At 40.7% G+C, this 20,013-nt stretch overlaps 1 protein-coding gene and 1 pseudogene across 1 annotated transcript in view; one reads left to right on the forward strand and one right to left on the reverse strand.

Moving 5' to 3' along the window:
• LOC101788715 (pro-neuregulin-3, membrane-bound isoform-like) overlaps positions 1-15,432 on the reverse strand; it is a 77,190-nt pseudogene extending 61,758 nt beyond the window's left edge.
• Positions 2,977-20,013, forward strand: part of LOC134477075 (zinc finger protein 709-like) — a 57,954-nt gene continuing 40,917 nt past the window's right edge. Inside the window, exon 1 of the mRNA XM_063254008.1 lies at positions 2,977-8,389. The gene's annotated coding sequence lies outside the window, so the exon portion shown is untranslated. The remainder of the gene's footprint in view (positions 8,390-20,013) is intronic.

Genomic DNA, 20,013 nt, shown 5'->3' on the forward strand with positions numbered 1-20,013 from the left:
AGTCATTTACAAGTATACATTTAAGAAGTTAAAATAATTCCATCAATGACTGACAGCTCCAGAAGGCAGGGCAATCTTTAAAGTCACACATAAAATTAACAAGATAACAGTTCAAAGCAATATATCAGATGCATTCTATTGAATTTTTTGTCATAGGAATACATAGCACACTGTGCTTCTGAGCTAAGAAGCATTCTAACTTGTGACCCAGCTTCAGAGCAGCAATACAGAATGTCAGTGGGGTGGAAGTCATGCAAAGCAGGCTCTTATACAATACTGGAAAGAAATTAGAAATGAAAAGAAGAAACAAATTAAGAATACTCTTACAATGAGAGATGAAATCACAAATTTTAAATGATACATTTCAAAAAAATAGCTTAAGTAATTAAAGGTTTCACAATCCATGACAATGAATGTACATTTGAATTATTTCAGTTACTCAAAATTGATACTTCAAAAGATATTAAAAACAATGAATATAGATCCTGGAAAAGAACAAAGCCTTCAATTTCAGAACATTAGAGAACACAGGGCAGACGGAAGCTCATCGGTGTGGCTGTGAGCTGAGTGCAGGGAATCACTCTGCACCGTGGTGTTTGGCAAGTCTCAGACTAGGGCCAGCAGTGCCCATAACAGACCCATCTCTGAGCCTTGGGAATTGAGTTCCCAGAGAGAACTAGAGAAAAGTGCTGCAGAATAAAAGTGTTAATCACTCCACAGGAAATAGGATATCTCATTGGTCTATATTTGTGCAGATTTTAAGAAACAATAAAGAAGAAACTCTTAAAAGTAATCACTGCATTTTTGAGAAATTAATGTAATTTAATACATTAAAATCTAGGGGAAAAGCATTCTACAATGTTGTCAGTAGACACACACAAAAAAATAAAATCTGCAGAGAATAAGTTGGAATTTATACAAATATATTCACTTTCAAATAACAGAGTATATAGTGAAAAAACTTACAGTTCCAACAAAAATTTAATAGAATTTGTAAGAAAATGTACTACAGACAATATCTCTGGATTGAAATACAAATATGAGCCAACATAAAGGGGCTGGGGATTTAAATCAGTGGCATAAGCACCTGCCTGGCAAGTGCAAGGTCTTGAGTTCAATCTCTGGTACCAAAACTTTTTTTTAAGTGAGCCAATGTAAACATATATCAGTTATAAACAATTGGATTGCAAATTATGACTATTATACCACATGCAATTCACAGTGACAATTTCAAAAATGTGAAAACCACATATGAAACTGCTATGAAAAGCACAAATTGCATCATTTAGCATGTCCTTTTAAACAATGTCCAGTAGCTGTCAGTGAATTGTAATAATTACATGACCAATGGTGCTTCTCTCTCTCTATACTCCAAGAAAAAATTCCTTTACAAGGGTAGGGTTACAGTTCAGCAACACAGTGCCAGCCTGGAAATGTGAGCCTGTCAGTTGGATTTCCAGTTTTAAAGCATTGCATGTACATGTGAATTCCCTACTTCAAAGAGATCACTTTGTGGGTTTAACAGGTTGACCCTTTTCAAGTTGTCCTTTGCGGCACTATTTCACCTTCCATTATTTAAATTCCATTTACAACATCCAACTTTTATCATTATAAGGTACAGAAGCTAATGTATTCAACAGTTTATTCTTTTGTCACATGACTCTAGATAAGACAGTAGTTTACACAAGCCTGGCAAGGGTCCTAACAATTATTTTTATCACAGCTAATCCTAAAACAATGCATGTTAAAATTTATTTATGTTAATTTTTGAAAAAGATTTTATGTGATACTTAAACATCCAAAAAATGACTTTGGAATTGTGAGGGTGTCGTTGTTAATTTTGAAATTTCAGCATCATGACAATAAAGCTCAATGTGGAGGTTACAATTTGTCTGTTTTAAACCTCATATTGTTATTTAAACTCTCATTTAAATTTGCATAGTTAGATGTCCCTTGCACTCCCTATAACTGACATAAAATATCTAAAAATGCCACCTGACCTTATCCTGCATCAGAAAGGAATCTAGACTTATGAAAACTAATCCCAGCAGGAGACCAGAATGAGAGCTGCACGCAGCCCCACCCTCAATCTCTTCTCTGTGAGGAGGCAAGGACTTAGCATGGTAAATTTTCCATACTAGCTCTTTCCTTCTCAAGGGTTGAAAGTTAATCCCTTGTGGATTACTAATTTTTCCAAAGTAATGTACTCAACTTCACAACCCTGAAGCTTAGACCCTTAATCTCATATTTTTTGAGTTTGAAGGCAAATAGGTTATTAGGAAAGACGTGTCTGGATGTGGCTTCATGTGACCAGGAAGTATGCTCTGTGAGATTGCATCTGGTGCATGGCTCCTGCCTCTCAGGCTCTGTCTCTGTTGAAGTATCTCCACTGGAAGGTTGAAGATTTGATTCTGAGAGCATGAGCAAACCCAAGGCCAATATCCTAAGGCAATGGCAAACACTTATGCTCATGCACAGAATATTAAGAGACTTGATTTCACCTTATTATCCCACGCAGGTCATATTGTTTGTTGCCAAGTACATACAAAGTGAATTATTTGCCATGATCTGTGAACCAGTTATCCACAAAGAAGTGCAGAGCTTTAAAAATGGACTTGGAGATTCTACTCATCATGAGACACCACAAGTAATCATCACAAAACACTCATCTTTATTAGCTAATAATTCCCTTCACAGATATTCTTCATATGTAGGAATGATTTTCTGATTCCCTTAAATCCTTGCAGGAGACAAAAAGAAACACTTTACCAAAAAAGCCCTAGAACAACTGAAATCACTTCCTCAAAAAGAAAAGATTCACAAAATTATCTGTATGTGAGACACAATCCTTCCAATATTCAGCAGCTTGTCATATTCAAGAGTACTATATCATCTTCATGGATTTAAAGCAATAATTTATATCATGAAAAGTGAAATATGCCTAAATCTTATTTTTAAATGGGAAAATTAATCACAAAATATCCAATGTGAATTGTCCATTTTTCCTGTGCATTGTTTCCTTTCTCATTCTACTTGAGTGTAGGCCCCAGCTGCTCTATCTCTAGTGATTTTCATGCTCTATGCATCTTTTTGAACTCTTTCTGTATGCTGAAACAACTATACATGTATTCAGTACTCTAGTAAATTCTAGATTCCTTACAAACTCCTCACCCTTTAAAAAGATGAAACTACCAATATAGTTTGAATCCTTCTGAAGCTGAGTCACACCACTCAATTGAAATTATAAACCTAAAGCTGTGTTACAGATATGACACTAAGAGATATATTATAGAAATGCTTGTTATGTCTAATTCTAACCCTAATGTCTAACCATTCAGCCCAGTGTGTGCCAATTTAAAATTTCTATTTTATCCTCTCATCTGGGGGATACATGTCAAGCAATATGAAACAGATTGGACCACATCAGTACAATAATAATAATGAAATCCAGGGAAACAAAGACACAAAATACCCACAGTAGTGTTCACATTTCTAAACAGGAAGGCACTGCTCTCCTGATAGAGCTGCTCAGGAGAAACAGGTGAATACAGCTCTCCAAACTGGAAACAACTGGGTAAGTGAGGTTCATGTTCCACAAGGGACAATATGGAGACTGGAAGGAGTGACACAAAAGTGGTATATGAGTTTCAAAATGAAAATGACTTGATACACCTAAAAGTAACTGACAACCAGATGCAGTTAGTATGCAAAAAAAGAAACCTGATACTGCAAATACCATCACTAAGCATTAGATTTTTTCAATCTACTGAATACAAATGCCCTAATCAGTATTTCAGACACAACATAAAGACAAATTTATAATACAACTAAAAATCACATGTACCTTACTGAATGCAGGACACTATGAATCACTGGTTGTTCACCCATGGTGTCCTTTTTCTGAGACCAGAAACTCGTTTCTGCATCCTCCCGACATAAGCAGATAAACTTTGCCTTGTGCCATGTATCACTAGTTGTGTCAACTTAAAAATTCAATATAAATTTAAAAATTCAATTTAAATTGCAAACATTTTCTCTTCATTATCTAAGGGCCCGTGAACTTTAGAAAAGATAATGTGGGGTGGATATAAACTCTTAATGTGCATCTCATATTGAAAATCTCTTGCTCAATTATTTAGGTGGCCTTAGTTTTTAAATACCCCTAACTCTCCCAAGGGGCTGGCATTAAATTTGTGTACCATCATGTGTTTATTTTACCCCAACACTGAAACCTTGATGAAATTTCATGACATAAAATTGAAAACACTGATGCAGGCATGGTAGTGCATTCCTGTAACCCTAGCACTACAGGGGATGATGCATGAGACTCTCTTTACACTTTTTTTACTCTTTATATTTGCTTCACCTCATGGTTTTACTCTACAAAAATCCCTAAAAAATACAGAATCCTTAGCAATCTACTTGGAATCATTTCTGTCTCTCTCTCAGACTGAAGTTTTCTTTATCTTAATAAATACTTCTGGCCTTAACCTCTGTCGTTCATAAAATTCATTCTTCAACTTAAGAGAACATGAACTTGTACTGGACATATGGTAGGTTGCAAGTTTCATTCCCCTCTATCAAACCCAACATTCAAAGTTCTGGCAAAGTCTCAAAGCTTCTTAGCACATTGGACAAAGTGGTAACACCTCACCTCAAAACGCAACAAAAATTTTGTAAAAAATTTTTCAAATTTGGGAGGATTTATGTAAGGGCCAAAATTCTGATGTCAGCCACTGGAAAATAAGAAACATCATATGTGTCTTGAAATCTTTGGCATCCAACAGAAACTCCTTCCCATGATACTTTAATTGTGATGTCCAACATAATTTCAAAACCTCCAATACTAGAATTTAAATTTCCCATCTTAAATAAGAGATGATTAGGAGAGCTGATCAGTAGACACAGAAGAAGCAATGATCTATGACTAAGTTTCCCTGCTTTCTACAGGCCTGTGACCCATTTCCTACTCTCAGACCTAGCAAGCAGACAATGCTTCAGTGCAGTCATACCAGGTCAAGCTCACCTCAGAAGTCCTTTATCTTCTGGTTGCTGATTGGGCCTATATTCACATACCACTGCTTTCCCATTTCTTTTCAGTCATGCTGGCTCTTCTCATTTAAAAAGAACTTGTGTTCTTATTCTTTAATACTCATGCAGATCCTGACTGTGTGAATATACCCCTACTTCAGCAAAAATCCCATCTCAGTGTTTCAATTTTTTTGTGTTTTTTGAGACAGGGTCTCACAATGCAGTTCAGGATGTTCTTGAGCTCACTTCATAATCCAAGATTGCATTAAACTTGCAAATATGCTCCAGAACCAGCCTCCTGAGTGCTGGGATTAAGGGAATGTGCCACCATGCCCACTCAGTGTTTCAGATTTCAGCTTAAAATGTAAGCACAGCCCAAAGGCTACAGCTATTCCTTCAGAGGTGACATATTTCTATTTCCACCGTCATACTTATCACAGCTCTACATTTCCTGTAGACACCAATTTGCTGTATTTCTCAGTGTGGGGTTAACAGGCAGCACCTACAGGAAGTTGTTCTCTGCAGAAACTTCCCCCTCAGGAGCTAAAGCATCACCATCCCCCAAATACTTCACAGCACTCTAAACTCTATGAAACGCCTAGGTTCAGTAGTTTAATAGTAAGTGTTGATTTACTCACCTTATACATAAGGGTTAGTGAAAGTATTTTGCCCGAGGACACCGTAGCAGGTGGGAATTTGGGAGGTGGAACCAAGAGGCTCTATCTTGAGGTCACCTTTCCCACCCCTAGGCAATTTACCTGTGGCACCAAATTAATTCCAATGAACTACCTGTGCATCAGTAATGGTCCTTCGGCTGCACCCCAAACCTAAGCTATATATATGCCCCCACACCACGTGTCGGGCAGAGAGAATGCCAGACCCCAGAGGTCATGGAGTCTCTCTCCACATTCTTAAAATAAAGGCTACTTTTATTTCATACTTCTTACCTTTTTAGCTGTGCCAAAAATTCTATCAGATGGTTCCTGACCAGGAACGGCAGATGAGAGACCTCTGGTGAGTCCCTGCCATTCACAGACTGGACTGCATACTGGATTAATTCCTCACTTTTCAATACAAGTGAACTGCTAAACTTGTCACCGTTGGTTTGCAAACAACACAGGTCTAATTCATTTACCATAGATGAGCAAACTCCGGAGATTACTGTGCACTGGGCCAGGCCCCAGGAGGGTTTCCTTCCCATTGCCTGGACTCAAGTGGTGATCTCACATCCTTAGCCCTGAGGCAGAGCTTTTACTGTAAGCTTTCATGTCCCATACAGCCCCAGGCAAAGCCTTTAAGCTCTCACAAGTAGAGCCATTACTATAATCCACAGGAAATCCACTCGTGCCTTTGGTGACAACCAAAAAACATGAGCTTCGGAACTGATTGGTTAGGTGATGACCTGACCTGGTTAGATCATGGTCCGTTGCCTCGCCTGATTGACTTCACCGGCCAGGCCCCACGCTGGATTTTCTTGTCTTGGGGACCACTTCCTGTCCCCCCCCCCCAAAAACCATACCTATTTATACCTTATCACACTGACGACAAGTTTGCAAAAACTCTCCATCTTTGGGCCTTTGTTTTAAGAATGTGTCCTCCTCCCTCTGCTCCTCCAGGATCCCTCTACCTCCCCACACTTAGGAGATAACTTCTTTCTTTACAGCCTTTCAAAGCTTTCTCAGCATCCTCCTTTCCTCCCCACTTCACCCATTTCTCAGTCCCTCCCTGCACTGTGTGCTGACTGCCTTTCCCACTGGGATGGGGGAGGTGGCCTGGACAGTGTTGGGGGAGGTACACACGGACAGCGTTGGACTGCCCGCTGACAGTGCAGATGGCACTGGCGGCGTAGGCGGGGCATACACAGTGCGCACCAATTGGCCCGGCCTAGGGGGCTGTTCTGGCCCCTCATGCCCCACCCCAGCTCTGCACCCCACCTGCCCTGTGCGCCTGCCCACTCTGCGGGCACCCTGGGCGCTCTGCCCACTCTCCGTGTTCTGCCTCTGCCCTATGCACTCCGTGTGTCTCCTGAGGAGTCCCAGCCCCGCCCCCAAGTGCAAGCATGGCTCTGAGTGCCAGCACTGCTCTGAGTGGCAGCTTGGAAGAGGATACAATGGGTTGCTGTGGGAGAAAAAGGGGCCAATTCTTATTTCAAGAGATCTCTAAGTCATTGTTGCTGATCTGATGGTATATTCATGCTTTCAAACATAAAATTGAGATACAAAACAGACAACATGAGTAAGCCAGTCAAATAATTTTTAAACAAAAATTTATCTAATGTATGATGACAAAAGTCTTCTTTAAGATCCAGACATATGCTTAGAGATGTTTCACAAATTTCTTCAGTGTTCAAATTTTAAAACACTCATAAGTGATAGCCATTTAATGTTCTATGTTAAGCTTACTGCCTATATTGCACTGTACTGTTATCAATCTTGTTGATGTTTAACAACTGAAATTAAAGGATGATTATAAGTTCTTTTTGGATTCCTTTCCTGAGAACCACTAGATCTTTTCCATAAATAAGGTTATATGATGCATGCAAAACAAGGAGACCAACAATGAGGCAGAGGCCATACTTGAGCCTTTCCACCTGCCCTGGCTCCACCCTCTGCTGATCCATATGGCGTTAAATGACACCATAGCTGATTTCTCTCCTACATAAAAAGGTAAAATTAATAAAACAGGCCATCCTCCAAAAATCAGATGGCATTAGACATTCTAACAGCATAAATACATACTTATATTTGACAAATAAATGACATGTCAGTTCCTAAAATTCCCTAGACCTTCTCCTCCTTATGGGAAGCCATTACTAAAGTTATAATCATAAATACTCTGTTTATTGTATTATTTGACTCCTGCACACTTAATTAATTCCACAGATACCTTTTACTGTGGACCAGATCCCAAAGCAAAAGGCTAAACTTGGCCCTCAGACCCCACAGGGAAAATTTCTTGATATGGCTTTTTTTGTGTTTTCAACAACAGAGATAAAAAATAACAACCTGATCTTTTAGCAGTGACACTTGGAACTCTGATACAGTTAAACCGACACAAGGTAGAGCTGCTTGAGCCCCCATAGACCATTCTTCAAATGCAGCAGAAGGACACTGGGCAAGAGAGTACCCCATCCTGGCATTCCTTTGGGGTCCTACCCCAGGGCTAGCTGGACTGTTCTAGCTACCAGAGAGTGGGTAAGCAATCCTAACTTCTAACCCTCATAGGAAATGCCATCACTGCCAGATTCATCACTGATAGATCTGCTTGGTCTTGCTGCTGAAGACTGACGGGGCTCGGGGTCCACAGCCTCCATTAAGGTGTCCTTCTCAGAGTCCCAAGTCCCCACTAAAAGTCTCAGGTAAGACATTCTCTATACTTATAGACATAAAGGCCATATATAGGGTTCTTCCTGAGTTTTCAGGCCGCTATATTAAGTGCTCAGTCTCTATAGGGGGTATTGATGGCTAACCTATACAGCCTTTACAGACAGGGCCTATTTCATGCAGGTTCCAGACTGCTGCTTCTCGGGTCCATCCCATAGTTTGAGATACCTGAATCCCACCTGCACTGCCCATGCCATGCCTATTATTAATTCATCTCGGGGATCCTTCAATTTTTCTTTGTGTTCTCCAATATCCCATAGCTCCTAAACATTTATGGGGACTTAAACCTATAATTAAGTGACTTTTAGACAATGGTTCTCTTAAACCTACCCATTTACCCTATAATACTTCTATTCTCCTGGTATTCAAGCCTGATGGGCCTTACCCTCTAATACAAGACCTTAGTCTAGTACAAGACTCAATATTGCTGTTACCCCAATCCACCGAGTGGTGCCAAACCCTTATACCATGCTCTCATATCCTTCCCTCCACCACTCACTTTACAGTCCTAAATCTTAAAAATGCCTTTTTATTCCTTTGTGTTTATGCAGACTGACCAAGACACTCTGAGGCCTCAACAGCTCACACCTGTTATTGCTAGTAAACCTTTCCTCAGGGATACATAGTACTCCCTTCCTTTTTATTCACTAATTTCTCAGACACAACCCTGGTCAAGACTAATAGATAAATTTTATCTTCTCACCTTTGTTTATACTTTTTCAGGATAAATAAAAGCCTTTCCCACAACCAGGGAGACTGCTAAAATACTTCTGAAGTCCTGTTACAGCGAATCATCCCAAGGACTACAATGAAGTTAGAGCTTCATATGTGGTCCTCTTGGCAACCTGAACAAAAGTCAGAGTTGCTAACTGCCATCCTGGTTTCACATCACTCAGGCTAAGTGGTGCCCTCCCAGCCCTAGATCTAACCATCCTTTTGCCCACTCGTCTCCACCTCACCAAGGCCACACAGCCACAACTCTCAGGCTGTCATGTTTTGTTATCCAATTTGGTTCCTAATTTCTTATCCTTTTTACAGCAGGACTCTCAATAGTATTTCCTAAAGACTCCCACATCATGCATACCAGAGATGTCTTATCTACCTACCCTGTTAATTTTTACCCTTTCAGATGGGGGAATAATCACCTCTCATAACCCCACATTTATTTTTCAGAATTCTACCTCACCATGGCAATGATTTCTACCTCAACATTGTCCTGATAAAATGACATTTTCAAATTAAATCACTTTTCCTTCTACTTCATCTGGGTCCTTAAATATGATAGTGGCATGCCTCCTCATAACACCTTGTCTCTTTGTTTTTCCAGTCTAACATGCAGGCATTCACCAGTGATAAAATTGTCCTAGTTAAAACACCTAGCAGCAGCTTCTACATGGGCATCAACCGTCATCCCATCGACTCTCCCAAACCCCAGTACAGTGCCCCCTTTCAGCAGGAAACAGTAAAAGAATGAAAAACTATGCCCATTTTCCTAATAATCAAAAGATGAAAATGAAAGGATTTTGCCCCAGGTGGGACACTTTAGCTGGTGGGAGTCTGGGAGGGGGAACCAAGGGGGCTCTATCTTGAGGTCACCTTTCCTACCCCTAGGCAATTTACCTGTGGTGCCAAATGAATGGGCTACCTGTGCATTAGTAATGCCCCTTAGGTTCCACCTGAAACCCAAGCTACATGTATGCCCCCACACCACATGCTGGGTAGAGAGAATGCCAGACCCCAGAGGTCATGGAGTCTATCTCCACATTCTTAAAATAAAGGCCACTTTTATTTCATACTTCTTTTCTTTTTATCCATGCCAAAACTTCTATCAAATGGTTCCCTCCCATGCCCAAAAATTCCATCAGAAAAGGCCTGATGTAAAGTTGCAAAATTAAGGGCTTTGATAAGGATTAAAATGAGAATAGATAATGACCTAGGGCTTTGAACTAGCAGGGAATCCTCTGCCCCACAATAAAAGGCAGACACTTGCCTACTATAGTGACTTGCAGCTGCTAATTACTAAACTCCAGAGATAACAGAAATGTAAATACAAACAGCCAGTTTATCTCTAAACTCTATTGAAGAAATGGGTTAGAGAACCTGGGCTCAAAATATTTCATAGTAAGCCCTGGCCAGGAGGAAAACCAAAAGTGGCTGCCAAAGACCCTGCCATGTTGGACCTTAGGCAGCTGCACAAGACTATTTGCCTGCCCTCTTGCTAAGCACCCTAGGTGCCAGGCAGGAGAAGAACCAGAAGACTCAAGACATGGCCATGTTGGGGCTTGGATAGCTGCCCAAGAAATCAAGGCTGCAGAAGAAAGCTATTTGCTTATCCTCTTGGTAAGTGCCCCTGGTGCCGGCCAGGAGAACCAGCCAGCTGTTCTCGTGAGCCTACCAGTGAGTGGGCTGAGAATCAAACATCTCCCTACATGCAGCAACTGGGGATAGAGTTCTGAGCATCTCTTGAGAGGATGACCATATGCAGTATAGCAAATAAGTGGGATTTCCTTCTATATTCTGCTTCAAGGCAAAGGCTATTTTCACTGTTATGTTTTGTAATGACTGTTGTGCTCTATTCAATATTCTCCTTCAACTCATTTTACAATGTTCCGTTATTGGCTTAATTTCTCTATACCTAATTGGCTAGACAACTATTGTGAAGATAATGAGATATACTACAGTACCTATTACTTCTATCCCAGTATTCTGCTTTGAAGTTCTATAGCCATGTCACTACACTGTCTCAATTGGCTTTGTTTTATCTTGTTTGTTATATTTTTTACTACATTCTAAATAAAATTTTTAAAAAACAAAATAGTTCTTTTTTCTGGGTGTTGTGACTCAGTACTGTAATCTCCTCACACTGGAGGCTGGTGGAGGACAATGTCCCAGAGTTCAAAGCCAGGCCATACTACGCAGATACACTCTGTATCCAAAGAATAAAAAGTAGAAAGAAAATTAAAAAAGCAAAAAAAGATACATTGATAGATAGATGGATATCTATTCTATTTTTTTTTTTTGTCTTTTTCGTTTTTTATCGGTACCAGGGATCGAACTCATGACTGCCTGCTTGCAAGGCAGGTGCTTATGCCACTGAGCTAAATCCCCAGCCCCGGATATCTATTCTAAATACATAGAGCCATGTACCCAGCTAGCTGACTAGCCACATGGAAAGCATTCCCAAATCAAAATGCTCTTCTCATTTTTTATTTTTATTCCAGAGGTCCACATCCTGTGTTGTGAGATTATGAGTTCTGTTTATGCAGTAACATCATTCAAGTAGAGATCTCACAGAAAGAATTAAAATGATTTTTTTGTCATTTTGAGGATACTACTCAGGTTTGCCTCCAAAGCACTGCTCACCCCAAACCATGCTGTGCCTGTGGCTCCCCAAAAAGAAATTCTGGGTTTATAGTGGTCCTGCCCATTTCCTTCCAAGACTCACAGTTCCAACCCATTCCCAGCTCCAGTGTTATCAAGTTACCACTGCAATGCTTGATGATGTCCAAGGATCCTTTTCAGCCCTCAGTAAAAAGTCACAAAAACTGGAGGTGAGCTCAGCTCCAGTCTCTAGTCACTGAACTCACAGTGAGCACTTCTGCACCAGGAACAGGAAGAGCCCACCTCCCTTGGCCACCTGATTGGGTGTGCAGCCAGCCTACATTTATCAATGATTGGCTCCTGGGCCCATCTCTATCCTGTGATGTCAGCATTACTGTCCAGGATTCATACTTCCCTTTAAGGGCTTAACTTCTGGCTTTTCAGAGCTGTCCTGCATTTCCTAAAGGTCTAAGTGCCATCTCCTGAACCTGGGTCATAAATGTTTCTAGGTGAATGTCCTCTGGAAGAACCAATCCCTTGAGGACAGAAAAGTTTATTTGGTGAGCTTAGACTGGGACAAGTTGGAATAGGTAGGGGCTGCTGTCAGGAAAGAGGCCATAAGCTTTATTACCCAGATTTTCAAAGGGTCTCTCTAATTCTGTCCATTTTCATTGAACTAATTATTTTGTGTCCACCAGGAGAACTCTCTCACAGCATGAATGAAGAAACTACACATAAACAGTAAAAGGTTTCTGGGAAAAAGTAAAGATTAAAGAAAATCAAGCAGTTCAACTGCTTCAGAAAAGCTTAATGTGTCATAAATCATACCTGAATTTTGAAGATAAACCTAGCCAAGCATAGGGTTTACAACACCTGCTTAAACAGAGTCCTGAACTTGATCCACTAGATCACCTCCTGATATTCAGTGTTGGATACTTTATTTTAGACTGCAGGTGAAAACACTTTTGGCATGTATTTCTATATTCCACTCTAGGGTCATTAGATTACTACATTAGCCTGTCACCTAATTGTTAACTTGACTGCATATCTAAGGTTGCTTTTAGCCAACCCATAAATTTTAGATCTAAAATACAGACAGCATGAAAGAAAATCTAATGAAGCTTATGTGGGAATTTTCATGCAGGAAATGGTACTAGAGTTGGGATCTCAGGGTCTGGCACAACTTTTAGGGAAATGGCTTTTTTGCCTTTCATCAATGCAGCCAGAAACAAAGCCCATCAGTTATGTGGCCATTACCTTCTCACAGGTAGCTGTGTGACTCATTTCTTTTCCTTCTTCCAAATGATGTGGTTTCATTTTACATTTCAATATTGCTATCTCTAAGCCCTTATTTTTATGAGTGTTACATTCATTCATTTATTATAGGGCAGTGATAGGGTGCACCCCCACCTATGATTAGGCCAGGTAGAAAATCATTTCTCTTCTTTTTTATGGATGGCACTTATTGAGCAGCCAAAACCTTTTTCTTTTCCTTTTAAATTTCTAGTAAAATAAGAAAAATATCTCTCCTAAGTTCCTGCTTTTGTCCACAGCTACATTCCTTGTCATGGTGAGTCCCTGAGCTCAGTTTCTGCCAAATTAACAGGTTCAGTAATTTTCCCTGTAATTATTACTAGTTGCTGACTAATAATGGTCTTGCTCTCTACCTAAAAAATGTGCCTCTTAAATAAGAGATTTACATATAATTGCACAGATGGAGATTTTAATTACCAGTCATGTATCTAACCAGATTTAATGTGATGGGTGTATGTCACATCACGTACATAAATTTCTGCTTCTAAGCATCAATTTTCTGATTTATCTGAGCCCCTAATTCACTACATAGAAAAGATTTGTAACCTGGTACTAGCAGGTTCCTTATGAAAATTCCATCAGATTATTTTGGCACACTGTCTCTATTATAACATCCGCAGTGCACAGGCACTTTATTGGTCTTAATGTTAAATATATTCTGTTATTAATGTATTTGGATTCCTGAGTATTTTTGTATTTATAAGAAGAGATAGTAACTGAATTTTGTGTTACTGAACTTTCTATCACTGTGATAAAGTGTCTGGAAAATTCAGATATTTGAAATGGAATTTTTAGTGGAGGTGCATTTTAGCACATACTTTCTGAAGATCAGACCATGGTGTGAATGTGAGAGAGAAGAAAAGCTCACCTCATATTGGTACAGATGTAGAACAAGACATGAAGCAACTACCTCAAGGGAGGAAGGATCCAAGGGAACTGTGTGTGTGTGTGTATGTGTGCCCTTATTCCTGTCTCTCCATGCATGTCTGTGTATGTGTCTCTCTCTGTGCATCTGTGAGCACACAAGGATTCTACAGTCCCACCAAGAGTCCCCTCCCCATTGTTTTTCTGCACAGCTTATGAACTGCATCACAGTGCAGCTCAGCTCCTCAGTGCCCTAAACCTCGATTTCTGTCTCCACATGGTTGTTCCATCTTTGTGCACACTAATCTCATTCCCTGTGCCTCTCACTCAGTGATGCAGAGCAGGGTCCTCTGGATCACAGAGAGGAGCTACCAAAAAACAGGCTCTTAAACTGATCTCTGGAGTTGAATGCAATGTATTGAATGAAAGCCTGTATTAAGCAAAACCCCCAGTACCTGTGTGCACAAATCATTCCAACCCTACAAATTGCTCTAGAGTAAAATGTAAGAGGCAACATGTGCTGATACCTGACAATGCAATGTAAAAAGCTATAACAATATTTGTGCATACTGACTAAACACACTCTATTCAGCTTCCTTCCTTCCAAGTTGAGCATTCAGAGATGCAATACCTGACATTTGCTACATCCAGTTCAGATAACACTATGTCCAGTTCCAACCTCATCTATCCTCTCTCTATATTCCCCAGGCAATCACCAGGGTTGGGTTGTGGGGATCCAGAGAAGGTCCTTAGTTCTCTGATAGTGTCTCCTTGAGAAAGAAGTGTCCCCTGCATGGGGATTAAGCCTAGCTTTGCTTACATTCTTCCTGTGTTCATTTTACCTGGATCGTGTCTCTGATCTGTGACCCAAGTCTGACAGAAGTAAAAGGTCCTTTTACAGGGTGCTACTGCTTCTTGGGCTCTGAGCCCTCCTATTTCAAATCCAGTGTTCTCAAGACCTTCCTTCATAGGAGTGCAGTCCCTTCAAATATGAATTCAAAATAAGGATGTAAGTTGTAAAGGCCTTTAAATTCCATCTGTTTTGCCTACAGTCTGCATTGGGATCCTGGAGAGTTATCATACATCTGTGGAAAAAATAATTTCTTCAGCCCTGACACCTGTTGGTGTTGCCAAAGGAAAACCAGGACATTTTTGGATGAAGGATTCCTATTCTGCAGACTGTCACAACTGGGGCCCACTATAGGAGAAAGATAAGTAAAGGATTGCAGTCTTCTAATTTGAGATCATTCAAGGATCCTGGTCCTGGAGGAACATGTTCCTTTTTTTGGAAACTTTTTGATTGAGGTGCAGGGCAGGTCCTCTGTTAACTTCCCTTCTGCTCTCTCGGTTACAGACTGGGAACTGTCTTAATCTTATGCATGTCCTAGAGTGTCTCCTACACACTGCAAGAGGTGACTCAGTATCAGCACCTTTGCCTACTGACCTTGGTGGTGCTGGTGTTAGTTTCAGGGTCCCCAGTTGGAGGCAGCGGTTGCTTGATGAGAGGGTTCATCTCCATGAGGGAGATAAACATTCTAAAAGACATATTCTCACCAGGAAGGACACAGTTCTGGGCTGGTGGGTTCCAGATACTGGTCTTTTCCATTTATGACCTCAGAAGCCAAGATAGACATGGACACAAACATCCTTGAGTCTGTCATGTATATGATCAGCTGGTTGAAGGAACATGTATGTCTTTCAGTTGTGTCCTTCTGGGTCTGTGATTCTAGCTACACCTCATGATACATCTGGATGTCCCAAATATAAAGCTGAGAAAAATCTTAGAGTGATCACCAAAAGAAGATGGATAAATGGGCTTGAGTCATTGGGGCTTCTGAGGATGGTGTGGAAGGAGGTGAAGGCAGAGGCATCTCTAGGCTGTCCTGCCCTCTCATCTGTCTTCTCCGTGGTCTACAACTTCGCTGAATTTTCTCTGATGAACCAGGGTCTTGCAGCTCATTCAACTCTAATCCTCTCTCATCATACTGCTTGCCTGACACTGTGGGATTCTGTGTTTGCTAGGATTTCCTATCATGTGACACCTAAAAGAAATGTCTAGTTATTTGGATCATGATTACCTGACAACTGTTTATTTAAGCAGGACAGTCCATTTGCTTTCATTTATTTCACTTTTAAACACTTTCAACACTTCAAAAAGACATTTGAAGGCTGAGTGGTTGTTCTGTACTTGGAATACTTTATCTCCATATAGGGTCCATTTCTGGAAATATTCTTCCTGAGCACCTTCCACCTGGACCAAGGTCTGCATACATTTCTCAATGATCAGTCCTGTCTTCTTCAGTCAGGGCCCTGCATGATATTTATTAATATTCCCCTGAGATTCTGAAAGCTGTTGGAGCATGATGTACCTTCCTGTTGGTCTTCCCCTGTCCTCCATCATCCACTACCTCCCCATCAGTGCTCCCTCCACTGTGGGTCTGAGGCACCTGGTGTACCAGGTGGCAGGGCTCTTCTGGGGTTCTAGTATCCTGTATCTCTTGGTCAATAGGTGATCATTCCATCTGCAATTTTATTTCATCGGTTAATGAAAAGAGTGATGTTTATTTTATCCAGATTTTTGTTGATTTGAATATGTGGGTAATTTCTATTTATTTACAGGTTGGAGAAAAAGCTAGGTATGACTTCAGTAGCCAAATTTGAACTCTGATTTGAAATAGTATTCTAAGATCAATAACTGTAAATGACACTTTCACATCCAGGACTGAACACACAGTAACAGATAAAGAAACAGGAGGAAACTCATGAAAAATTTTAGACATTTCAGGGATTTTTGTTAGCCAGAATTAAGAAGATCCATCAGAGGGGATCTGACTAAATCTCAGGTGATAATGTGCTCTGGAAGATGTCCTTGTTTTGGCCTGGAAACAACAGATGCACCTGGGATATCACATCAGGAACAGGAAATCTCAGTCCTTAACCATAGGACACATCCATGATGATGCTTGTCCAGCTAAAGTGCAAGGCAGGGAGAGGAGGTGCAAGTGCATCTGATTTCTCAGGATGAGTGTGACCATGAGTTCCATGGTCACCTCTGAGAGGCAGTGGCCTGTGTGTGAGAACCTTATCTCAGCTCTGCTTTCAGGAGAAAGGGAACTGTTGGGGGAGGGTGTGCAAAGCTTTTGTTCTCTCATTATGAACCTGGTTGAAAGAAGACAATAATCTTATCACTGTTACTAGATTTACAGGTATGTTTCAGTAAATACTCCTAAAATTAGGAAAAGTTAGATATATATGATTGATAAATACAGAACTAATTGAGGCAACCTAAGATAAAGTAAAGAAAATAAAATGAAGGCAAAACTATGAGAATCTGTTTAAGAAATAGTGAATATTATGATGTTGAAGTATTTAATATTGTATATGAGAAAGAGAGAGACAAGCAGAAAGAGAGAGAGAGAGAGAGAGAGAGAGAGAGAGAGACAGACAGACAGACAGACAGGCAGAAAGATAGATAAGAGACTGAGAGAATGGCTACATTGAATTATGTTGTATTTATGAATCCCTAATTTTTAAAAATTTTTTTATTTTAAAGAGATTAAGATAAAAGAGGACATAATGATAGAGAAAAAATGGCAGCTTCCTAGTGGACTGAGTACAGTCTCTGCAGAGAAATCAGATCAAATGCTTGAATATGACAACATGGAGAGGGCCAGATGAATGGATAATGATTCTTATTAACCAAGATGGTAACTGAAGGGAAAAATAAAACTAGGAAGAGGAAGGAAAAACTGAGCTGAAGCCCAGTGTACTCACTGAGCCCTGTTCCATGCTGTACTAGGTGCACCTGGAAATCCAAGGTCACACTGAGACCGTGGTTGCTGATAATGGGAGTCAGTGAATCCTGGGCCCTTAATGGGAGGACATGGCGCAGTGGGCAATGGATCCAAAGGGAAAAGTTATATTGGCTCTTGGCAACTGCTGGAAATTGAGACATGGCACCCCACAAAGCAGCCAAAGCCACCTGGCTGCACAGGAGGAGACTGTGTGAAGCTCTTAGGCTCCGAAGTTGGACACTGCACAGTTTTCTGACTGATCCTCACTGTGCTAGGAACACCATGAAAACATGCAGCACAGTGTTCAGTGAACCCAAGAAGAAGCTCTGCATTGAGTCCTGGTGAGTACTAGGGACTGGGTCCTGCAGCTGCTGTCGCTAGCTGGAGGACATCTTGGAATTGGGCAGAACCTGCTGCCACAGTGGTGTCAGTGACACAGAGAGGACTGGTGGAGGCCACCTTGGAGTTGGGCAGAGCCCAGCACCATGGTGACATCAGTCAGCTGCCCCTGGTGCAGAGAGGTCTGGTAGAGGACAACTTGGATTTGGGTAGAGCTCTGCACCATGGTTACATCAGTCAGCTGCCCCTGGTACCAAGAGAACTGGCAGGGCCTTCTGGGCCTCTAGTTGGGAACCAATAGGCAGATATAAAATTGTCGTGACACTCTGTGATGTCCACAAGGTGCAGCCTAACTTGTGGATTGACTGGCACAGAGGCTGGAGGCTAGCCTGCACTATCCCAGCATCCCTGCCTGTACTTCAGATAACAGTAAATTGGGGAGGGCAGCAAAAACCCCAGTCGGCATGCTTCAGAAAGACCCTAAGCAATACAGAGAGGGCCAGAGATGCCCAGGACACACCAGCCTAAAAGAAACTAGAAACGTGACAAGAGATAGAAATAAAAAAAAATCTCCAGCTGCAGAACCTGGGAAAATAAGCCCAGGAGAAGTAAATACAGAAGAGAACCATCACAGTAACCATCCAATACTAGACACAGCGTCAGCAATATAAAGAAATACCTTCATGACCTCATAGAGGAATCTAAAACTGTACTTCTGATCCAAGTGAGGCAAGATATAAAGAGATTAATTAAAGAAATGATAAGCCCCTCCCAAGAAAACATAGATGGAAAAACAGAGGAATTGAGAAAAGAAAAGAAAACCTCTGATGAAGAATTTAAACATAACCTAGAATACATGAAACAGATCCAAAGAGATTACCAGCAAACTAAAATTCCATTGGAACCTGGCAAAATGCCTTGACAGAAACTAAAGTTAGCCTTTTGAAACTTGAAAAGACCTCTTAAAAATAACAAGGAACTAGAAAGAAAGAATTCAAAGGCTAGAAGATGACAAAAGGATACATAACTTAAGAATACAGCATGTAAGTGAGGAAGCAGGAATAACCAAAAATGAACTACAAAGAATATTCACAGATATATTAAAGGAAAACTTGCCAAGCATAGGAAAAAGAAATGATATCCAGATAAATAAGGCATAAACAACTCCAGCCACCTACAACCAAAACAGATCTATACCCAGACATGCAATAATCAAGATTCCAGAAATCTACCAAAAGAACAGAATACTAAAAGCACCCAGGGAAAAGAAACAGATTACCTAAATGGGAAAATTATCAAAATGACAACGGACTTATCAACACAAACTCTCAAATTGAGAAGACCCTGGGGGGAAATAGTCCAAGCACTGAGAGAAATAATTTGCAACCAAGACTGATGTACCCAGAAAAACTCTCTCTCAAAATTAAAGGAGAAATAAAATGTTTCCAAGACAAGGAGGAACTGTGGGAGTTCATGGCCACAAACCCAACCCTAAAGAGAGTGCTGAAGGACATGCCAGAGAAAGAGAGAAGAAGGGATATCAGGATTCCAGCAACAGTGTCAGAGAGGCCTCAATGAACAGGGCATACAGTGGAATGAGGGAATAAGGTGGACAAATTATAGCAGTAAAGTCGAGTAGCAGATATGAGGCAGAGACTGTAAGCTATAATCTTTAATATAGGTAGCCTTGATACACTAAAAAAAAAAAAAACAGGCAGAGTAGATTAGGAGACAGGCTCCTCTGAGATGCTCTGAATGGGAAATACATTCAACCTGAAGGAGGGTTAATAAACTGAAAGTCAAAGATGAGAAAACAAAGCTATATGTGACAGGAAACCAGAGAGAAATAGGGACAACTCACCCAGCAGCCGCAGATAGATTGGAAAGCTATGACACTTTTGGGCAGTGTAGAACTACACAGCTGGAAGGAAGGAAAACCCTGTGACTTTAGAGTGTAAAGGAGTACA

The sequence above is a fragment of the Cavia porcellus genome, unplaced genomic scaffold, assembly GCF_034190915.1.
Source record: "Cavia porcellus strain 051 isolate PalLab524CR breed Dunkin Hartley unplaced genomic scaffold, mCavPor4.1 scaffold_7, whole genome shotgun sequence".
In the NCBI taxonomy this organism is placed as follows: Eukaryota; Metazoa; Chordata; class Mammalia; order Rodentia; family Caviidae; genus Cavia; species Cavia porcellus.